Genomic DNA, 10,431 nt, shown 5'->3' on the forward strand with positions numbered 1-10,431 from the left:
GCAGAGAGATCTACACTTACTCCGCCTCTCGCCGGCCTGATCTGGAGAAATGAATCTGGCCACATGCGGAGTTCTCCGATCGGAGAGTCGAGGCACCCTGCTATGCACGCCGTTTCTCGCCTCAACCTTTAGGATGCGCCGCCGATCACATCGCAGCCGATGGTCAGCCTGATATGGTCTCGATCGACTACTTCCAGCGCGAAGAGAGGGGGAAGGAACACACTCACCGTCTCTTGTCTCTCGTCGTTCACCGCCGTAGGAAAAACGTAGAGAAGAAGAAAACGCAAACCCAGACGACGAAAAGGAACTCAGGGTAATATTAATTCAATTTTATGTTGACTACTGAAAACAAAGCAGTTTTCAAAAAAAAAAAAAAAAAAAAAAAAAAAAAACAAGTCACCTTAATACATGCTGAGAATATGAGATTATGCTTTCGTTTGGGTTTGGCCTCTAGTTAAAAGGAGCATGCAAGGGGAAGGACCATTGCTGTGATACACTGGAATGGAGGAGGAATGGAGGAAGAAGAAGCCTATATAATGAAAAGACTCATTTACCCTCACACTTAACGCCTAACTAACTGGACATAAATGGAAGGACTATTGGTGGAACAAATTCAATAGTCAAGTGTCTTTTTTCGTCCAAATTAAAAGTCGATGACCAATTTTGGAAAATCAACATAGTCGGGGGACTATTGCTGGAATTAACTCTATGCCACTTATACTATGTTCTATGGCACTATGCACGAACTAAATATTTAAAATATTAAAATTTTGATATGTAATAAAAACTAGTTATTGACCCGTGCAATGCACGGATGGATAATATATAAAGTAAAATGAATTATTGGTGAAAAATAAAATAAGAGAATATAATATTATTAATTATTAAATTATTAAAATCTCTTTGAAAAAGTATTAGTAGTAGAACTACAATTTTGTTTTGATTCATAACAAACTAAAATTTTGAGTCTATCTGGTTGACTTATTCTTAGTGCAGCTACATATAATTGTCCATGCACAAAAACTTATTTCTTTAGTATCAATCCAACATTGGAACGCGTTTGTTCTTGACTCTTGTTGATAGTCATTGCATATGAGAGAATGAGTGGAAATTGTCTTCTTAACTTGAAAGACAATCTTAGGTCTGATGGGGTGTTAGTCATTCTAGCAATTATACCTTCGTCCCAACGTTAGGACCTGCCAATATGCTTCCTTCAACCACATGGTTAGCTAATTTGGTTACAACCAGCCTAGTTCCATTGCATAATCCAAGACTATGATCAATGTTTCTCACTAACATTACAGGTGACCTAACATTTAATGTCAATTAATAATTTGGAAGCCCGGATGCTCGTATGTTATTCAAGAATTCAAGTGTACGGACATCTGCAAGTACTGAACTGGAACCATTTGCTTTACAGGTTGTGTCAGAACTAAGATGTGTCTTTCATTCCCCATTCAGTTAAGTTTGACATATATTGATTAACTTCATTGACCACCTCTAATGTTGGTGCTAGAATTACACTGCTCTTAAAACAACTACCATCAATGTTGCCACTAGTAAAGTTGGGGAACGTACTTCAAACAATAGTGGAAATAAGATCACTAGTTTACTTCAACAACAATTCTGATGGGATATCAAACCAACGTAACCATCGTTATCTTCTCCAATAGTACAATCACCTATTGAAGCAAGCCAATTAACAAATTGTTCCAATTTCTCTTGATGCAAACCAGGTTCCATTGTATTTAATCTCAAATTCTTAGTTAGGCGCATTATAATATAAAATACATATTTATATATGTAAAGATATATATAAATATATAAATTATGTATATGTACGTGTAATGTATATACGATAGTTGCTACGCGTAATGTATATACGATAGTTGCTACGCGTGTAATACATACATATATATATATATATATATATATATATATATATATATATATATATATATATGTATGTATGTATGTATGTATATGTATGTATGTATGTATGTATATAAACCAAAAGATTGGAGTCTAGGTCATTCCAGCTTCTGTTCTTCGTGTTCATCGCCTAACCCCCCCTCTCATTTCGCCATTCTCTCTTTCTCTCACACTCGATTTCTGCAACTCATACCTATCTACTTTCAAAATTATTCAAATCTGGAAGGCATACTCTTAGTATGTAAGCTCTAAGGTGCGATTAAGCATTGTTTGTCATCTACGACCCTCTAAATTAGGTAAACTTCTCTCACAACTTTTTAGTTTTTATTGAAATTGTTCCTCAAATTCTTTAAATTCATATCATTTTTTAGTGTTATTTCACTAATATGAACAGTTTGTAGACCAATTTCATAATTAGCCGATAATTATCTACCCTTCCGATTTGGGAAACTATAGATCTAGGGTTTCTCATTTATGTATTACAATGCATTACATGAGAATTTAGTTCTATCAAATGCTGCCGTCCGTGGGGATCCGGCAAGGAAGCTATGTTCCTCAACCTTCAAATTCCAGAAATTTGATCGAGTAGAGGGGTCTTCATTCAGCTGATAGGAAGAATTTTGCTTGCATGTTGGGCTTACGTTCTGCTTGTGTTTTCTTCTCGTTAGTCCCTCGTCTCTCCACCAACAAATTTGAGGTTTTGATTACATGCAATAACCAAATATTTCAAATCAACAAACTAGTTACGAGCCGCACAAAGTGGTTGCAACAAATTTGAGGAAAATCAAGCACAAAGAGAAGTAGACTTATCCAGCCTCTGCCTCGTCTTCGTCTCCTCCTTTTCTCGAGAAATGACTGTCCGACGCTAGACCGGCCTGTCGCCAGTATTGTAATCCTAGTTTGAGGTTGCCGGCATCGTGATGGTAGCAGGAGGATGGCAGCAGCAGGCTTGATGTGTATCGCCATCTACTCCGTTCACTTTGTTAAAATGTATATTGAGAATGAAACATTGCAGGTTGGGTATTTGCTTTACTCCTCCATCTTGCATTCTTGCTTCTATGCTGGGAATGGGAGTTTTCAAGTTGCATTGGGAGAGAAGAAAGACAAAGTCGTTTACTAGCTGCATGTGGTGGTGGGGTGTGAAAATCGAGACAGTGGAAAGAAAGATAAAAGGGAGAAGAAAATTAAATTAAAAGGAAAAATGATACACGCTCTTGTGGTCGGTCATCGAAATGGTCTTCCTGCCTCCCGGTTCCCAACCTCCGTGTACATGAAAGTCATTAAAAGATTTCTAAATGATCTCTGTCTGCTACGCCAAGTCCGAGTTCTTCAAGTTCCCAAGATCGATATTACAGTACGATATTCTCTACCAAGCTTCTTTTGTCCTCTTAATCCATTGGCTTCGATAGAAGTGGAGTTCTGCGAATGTCAAGCTGTATCCAATCCATCATCATCAGATGGGCGAGATTAGATGAAGCACCTAGTTTTGCTAATTAGTATGTGACTAAGCAATAAGTGTTTTTTGGTATTCCGAAACCCTAATGCTGCCTCCCTTTTCTCTCTAAAACCAAACGCCTTTCTCTGCTGCTCAACTCCGGCTTCCACTGCCGGCCTCAGGCCGGAGCTCTAATGGAGCTTCGAGCCAGCGGTTTTGGTCACCTTCTATGTTTGCTCTCGCTCTTCTTCCGCCACAACCACCGTCGCAGTTTCATCCGCCTCCGACCACCGCCACAGATCTTCTTCTTCCGTTTTCTCTCCCTTTGAATAAAATAATAGTAGGTAGGTATTGGGGTTTGTGTTGGTAGTCTTGAACTCCCAACCCTACTTTGACTTTACCCACTTTTTATTTTCTCTATTATTGTGTTTTCCTCTCGTTAGTTTCACGAGCAATTTTCCTCTCGTTACTTTCACGAGTTTTTCATTTTCATTAGCATAAATCGTTTAGTTTGATTTCGACAAGTGTTGATCTTATCTTGGGTGAGCAAAAAAGAATGATGACGAAGACCCAGATATTTGATGAAGTTTTAAGCTCCCTGAAGGAACATAGCTTCATAGTTATGAAACAGTCTGTGATTCAAGTTTTCTATAGCATAGTTAGAAAAGTTGTTTCTATGTCTGACTGTAAGGAATGGTTTACCATTTCATTGATCATTGATGTAAACGTTTTATGTTATGAATTAATGGAATAGCTACGTTTACGTTTCAAAAAAAAAAAGCAGTAAGTGTTTAATTGCTCGAGCTTTCAGATCGAACTCGTCCAATGGTTAGTCTCTCGCCGTTCAACCTCAACGAGCAGGCTGACAACCCTTCACTTCTGAGCATACATTACATCTCTGGGTGGTTTTCTTAGCTTCGATCCCGACCAAGCAAGTGTGATCGAAACGGCCATTATGCAGCAAATCAATCCTTAATAGCTTTCGAGCAGATAGCCACGCCCCCAATTTCCTCAAGCTGATAATTCGAACCCAGTTTCAAGTCAATGTTGGGAGTGTTGCTAGTGTGGCATTATTCTTCGAAGCAAACGGTCGATGCCTCTTCTCCCAACCATACCAAAGTAGAGCAACCGTCAATGCTATAGAGTTCCCGGGCAGCTAGCGACAAACGACCGACTCCAAAGGATCGACCACCGAATCCGAGTGTATAATCATCAAGATTGTACAACATGATTGTTCCAAGACTTTGGTCAGATTCAGTTGTCAAGCGCTCATGTGGTTGGTAGCTTTGATTACCACTCAACCAAGGAATCATCGTCACTCAATATTGTTCGTTTTTGCCTGCCATCGCACAATATTAAGAGGGTGTGTGTTCTCATTTGCAAGCATGGCCAGAGAATATGCCATCAGAAGGGATGTTCAGGGAATATAATTCTCGACCTTCGCCTAAATTATATCTTCAGTATTCCGGTCATTACTGCAGTCACTGCTAATTCAGTAGATTGAAGAACAAAGCATCGCCAAGCTAAAGTCAACCATCCACGATCAAAGGACGGGAAACGTCAGCATCAATCCAACTCGTTATTGAGCACCAAAGTAGTCTAAAGCAGTGGCAATCAATCAAGCTAGGAATGAATTTGGAGCAACCAGAATGAAATTTATGGTACACTGTCAACATCCAAAGCAGTCATTTGGATGGTTTCCCGACCTTTAGTTGACGAGCTCGGGGCTTCCGACCTCAGTATGTCATTAATCTACACCGGCTTGTATTCATGAAGGCGTGTACTGAACACCGAGCTCGATCACTATTAATTTCCCTGCTTAAAATTGGTTCGTAGTTGAAAGCTTCATCAGCGCCCATTCGAGTCTTCATCAAACTACTCAACACACTTTTAATATGCATGAACCCCTCTTTGAAGGGAAAATTTGAAGATTAGAGCAGTGATTGACCTGGTACTAAGAGTTGTGATACAGTAAGCTCCCAACTTTGTCAAAGACCAATTTGAGACTCAGGCATGACCGAGATAAACCCACTGAGCCTTTCATGATTTTGAGCCTGGGATTAACTCAACAATGTGGAAGAAGCTCTCATGTGTTTGTATGCCTACCAACACAATCTCTACATTGGATGCTTCGATGTGGTCACCAATTTTACATCATGGTGCTCAGTTCTTAACCAGGAGGCTCCCGGCCATGGACTTCATTGAGTTTGATCTGCATAGCATCAAGGGAATAAGAGGTGTGCACTCACCCGGTCACATGCAGAAGATGTGTTATTGAGATGTCAGGGCACGCACACGGGTTAAGGTGATCCTCCAGGTTTGCTACTAGCAGATAACATTCTCGACATTTTCCCGGGTAGTCGAAGTGTAGTGATTAAAGACCCGTGCTCCCCAGACATTCCGAGCTGTCGACCTTCGTTATGTTCCACAGCATCCATCGGTTTTAGTGGTAATCCAAAGTTTCCACGTTAAAGTTTTCCAAGCAAGATATTGGAGTCTGAACTCTGCTTCGTTTAAACTTGCCGAGCAACGGCCGATGACATAATTCCGAGCAGACTTCCCAATGTTTATTTCCCGAGCAGCTACCATTCTCGCGACCTTCCCTGAATCGATCGTCAATTTCTGAGCATGCATACAACGCGGAACCAATTTCAGATGGAGGTCGGCAGTTTTGTATGAAGATCGCCGTCTAGAGCTATTGCAATAGCATGATGATCCCGGTCGCTTCAGTCTCCTGGTCAGCTCCGAGCCGAATGCTCAACGATATTTTTCCAGATGATAGCTCGAGAAGCATGCTCGGAGAAACCGAACTCTGGTGAATAAATTCATCACTGAGGCGAGGTCAGGAGACTGGAAATAGAGCACGTAGATGATCGGTAGAATTATTTTGATTGACGAGCCAATTGGGTGCATTTCCCGACCAGCCACGATCAAAGGGTAGGAAATCTTAGCTCCAGTCACACTCGTTACTGACCGCCAAAGCTCTTGAGCAAGTCGAAACAAATTTGATTCCTGGCGATAAATACAAGTTCATATCTCCATCCTTGGGTAGTAAGTCGTCAACTTCTAGGCCAAGACAGTCAGTCACCCTTTTTCCCCGAGCATGACTGATTCGTAGCAGTATCAGGAACATTTTGACCTTCCTACTAAATCAATTCTTAATAAGCCACTTCGGGACAAGTTAGCATAGTCGAACACGAGTCTGGTTTCCCTACCCCAATTGCGACAAGCTTGGGTTCCAGGTGGTGGTCTAGATCCAGATGGGTGTGTTTGCTCGATCTCCCGCCTTTAAAATTTATCATATGATGAAATCTTGATCCTGTTGACCAAAAACTCCCAGCAACCACTGAGCATAATTGCTTAGTCACACTGATTGGAGCATAGTTGCTTAGTCAGCCTTGGAAAGGTGCTGAGAATAATCTTCGCTAAAATTTTGGACTGGAGCGGATTCCAGGTCGTGGTCGGAGCATATTTGTGCTTACGTGCTTACCAACGCAATCTTATAATCATTTAAGATTACACCTAACGTGATTCACCTCCCAGTCTCCATCATAAAATTGGTCGTCCCTCCTGCAACCATCGTAACTCCACCCGTTGATAGGTATATTGATCATGAACACGGTGACTGGACTCGAACTATTCCCATTCGGTAAAGAATCAGGGCGTCTTCGGTCTAGCCGCATGGTCAACCAGATCGCAATACGGACTCTCGCCGGGAAGACTTCGACAATCACCGAGTTCGACTCTCCGAGCTCCCTCGATTGTCACTCCTTGTTATGGTTGGGTACACGCATGAGTTAGTATTATACTTTCCGAGCTCTGTTATGCAACAACCGAGAAAAATGGTCGAAGTAGGAGGATCGCAGAGGTGACAGCTCCATATTGTTAACTAACCAATCCTCTGAACGGCCGTTGCAGGCTCTGGTTACCCCCAAAAAGATTTCGAGAACCGTTGTCGAGCATGCCTAGTTGAAGCCGCCAACTTTTCCTCTTGCATTCCACTTTTGCTTGTAGTAGGGAATCTGAGCAGGTTCGACCTTCAGTCAGAACCTTGGTGCAGCGACGATGAGCAGTCGGATGCCACATGACTAGAGCTTATGTGTTTAGAAGTTTGGAGTTTTGGCCAGTGTACGCTGATCGGAAACCATGCACTCGTCCGTTCGAAAACCAACCCAAAGTTCACATACTCAACTCTGGCCATCAGCTCGGTAAACGGGAAATGTGGTGCCAACCTCAAATCCTACGAAGCGGTCGGAGCTCGGGCCATTAGAGCAGGTCGGTCACCTGGACACTCAACCAGTCTGACTAAGGCTCTTGACCAGGGAGGAAGCGCGCCTGATCATGCAGTTGGCAATTGGCTCGGTCTCCCGGCCTCACCTTTCTTCGCCAACCGGAGGAACTATTTGTAGCGCGATGCTCCATGAAGAACATTAGCACATAATAGATTGCATTTAGATTGCACCGGGCATGATTTGTTTCCTCGCTTCCATCATCAAAATGGCAGCTCTCGACTTGTTCAATAGCGCCGTTTGAAAGCGTAGTAGAGGCCATCAGGAAAAGAACATGGCGTTACTTTCCCATCGGCAGTCTTGTTATTTCCCGGTCAAATGAGCAGTGTCCCTGGGCACTACGTCAACAACGCAAACGATCATTTCTAGTGTTGGAAGCGGGAAGGTGGTGGCTCCACCTTGTTGACTAGTCATTGTAGACTGCGTTCCTCGATGTTGTCTTTACTAACCACCAAGCGAGCAGTGTAGTGAATCGATCGGGAACCCCATTGGCCCTACCTGTGACCGGAACTGGATTGGCCCGGAGCTCGGGTACACGTAAAAGATCATAGAGCCGATCACTGTTTCTTCCACCTCAAGTGGCCGACTAGATTAACGTAAATCGCCTTTATAATGCTATAATCTGGATTCCGGGCGAAACCGTGCTGCAAGTCGAATAAGTAAGATTCAGAGATGCTCGGGAAGTAATGCACGCAATGGAGCTATACCCAACCTTGATCGTCCAAGCTCCTCCGACCGACAAGGCAATATGAACCGATCTTCACCCTTCTATATTGGTATCAATTTGCATGATAATCGGCGGATTTCGAACCTAATCGGACCTGAGCACCGAACAATTTTCTCAACAGAGCTAGCAGCCTGCATGCGCTTGGTGAAAAATGCAAAATAAGAACTTTTGGAGTTCGTAACTTTGTAAACAATAATTTTGCATTGTAAATTGTATTATTCATAGCTTTATATTTAGAATAGTTCTAGTAAATTGTAGATTTGTACTCTTGGAAATTGTAATAGCAGAATATATATGCAATAAGTCCGGTTAGGTCGGTCCATCCACCACCCGCATTGTAAGCCTAGGGTCATACCTCGGCATAATTACGACGGGGGTCGGAAAAAATGCTACGACCAAAAAGTCAGAAAAAACTACGGGAGTAAGGTGCCCGTTATGGTCCTAGGACTGATCTGTTACGACGGTGGTCGGAAAAAACGCTACGATCGTAATGCGCTTCCCAAGCATATTGACCCTCACGGTCTCATTAGATTTTCGGGTCTCCTAGCATCCCTCCACTTGGGATTCTCGGTGCTCAAACCGAGCATAAAAAGGAGAAAGAATGCCCTGCTCAAATAATTCTGGTTTTCAAAAACCTGTCATAGTGATTAGCATAGCAATCTGGATCGATGTTTGACCAAAGCTCAAACTAGCTACGACCAGTTAGCCTGAGTAAAGGGCATTGGGAAAAGCGTTCCTACCTACGATCGATAAGATCAATAGAGGTCCCCGGGTCATGTATAAATCCAATCCCTCGATTGGTAGGACTTGATTGCTAGATCTCATTTCAAAATTCAATCTCCTGATTGGTGTAAAGTCGACATCGCAATCGTATCGCAAATCCGATCCCTAGATCCGTAAAGTTCGGACGACCCTTATAGTCTAAAAGACTGTGCTTAAGGTTGTGCTCTTTTTTCCTTAGCTAAGATTTTTTCCCGTTGGATGTTTTATTGGCCTAAGGTTTTTAATGAGGCAACGAGCGTAAGTCACGGGCTATACAATTAGTTTGTATGCCCGGATTCTTCCTCATTGACATTTAAGGTTGTGCTCTTTTTTCCTTGACAAAATTTTTTCCCCACTGGGTTTTTTTCTTAGTCTAAGGTTTTTAATGAGGCAATCGGCGTAAGTTGCAAGCTATGTGGACCTTTTTTCTAGCCCGAACCCTTCCCTGTTAGCTTGGTGTCAGGGCACGGACTGGGAGGGCTACTTGATAGAGAATATGCCCTGGGTATACTCCCCTGCGTGTTACGTATTTCATACGTATACCAGTATATGAATACGGTATTAGCTTAGCCCTATATAAGTGACCTTAATCCACCATGCAGGGGTTTTCCCCCCTTCCCCTATTCTCTCTAAAAGTCCCAAGATACAATGCTCTCTCTTCTCTCTAAACTATCTTAGAGCAATGAATAAAAAAAGTTATTTTGGGATCAATTTTTATACTGTACATTTATTGTTGTACACACAGCTAATACAGGAGAATTTAGTTCTATGATTATGCATTCTTGAAATATTTACTTTTGAGCATTAGACTATTCGCGCAATGCGTGTGTGGTAGCTAGTATATATATAGGGATGAGATTTGGTGCAAAAATTTGCTCAGGTGCAAATATGCGGTGTAATCTAAGCTATTGATCAAATCTAGATCAACAACTTAAATCAATAATTAAAAAAAAAACGCACGTCTGAAAGGAAACCACACACCTTAACCTTAAGCATTAAAATGGGATAGCTTAAGTACACAAACCACGCACATTAATGTTTTAAATGGTACAACTTAAGTATTATAACTGACACATCTTAAGTACGTAAACCACGCATATTAAGCACACAAACTGCGCACCTTAAGAATGAAAACCACACATCTTAAGTTTGACCGAAACACAAAAAGACCAAATTGTCACCATGTTTTTTTTTTTTTTTATTTATTTAAATCTGAGGTTCAATCTTCAAGGCCATTTTTAGCGAAATCAACGACTATCATTCAATCTCATATTTCACTTGGGCAC

This window comes from Ipomoea triloba, chromosome 10, assembly GCF_003576645.1.
Source record: "Ipomoea triloba cultivar NCNSP0323 chromosome 10, ASM357664v1".
In the NCBI taxonomy this organism is placed as follows: Eukaryota; Viridiplantae; Streptophyta; class Magnoliopsida; order Solanales; family Convolvulaceae; genus Ipomoea; species Ipomoea triloba.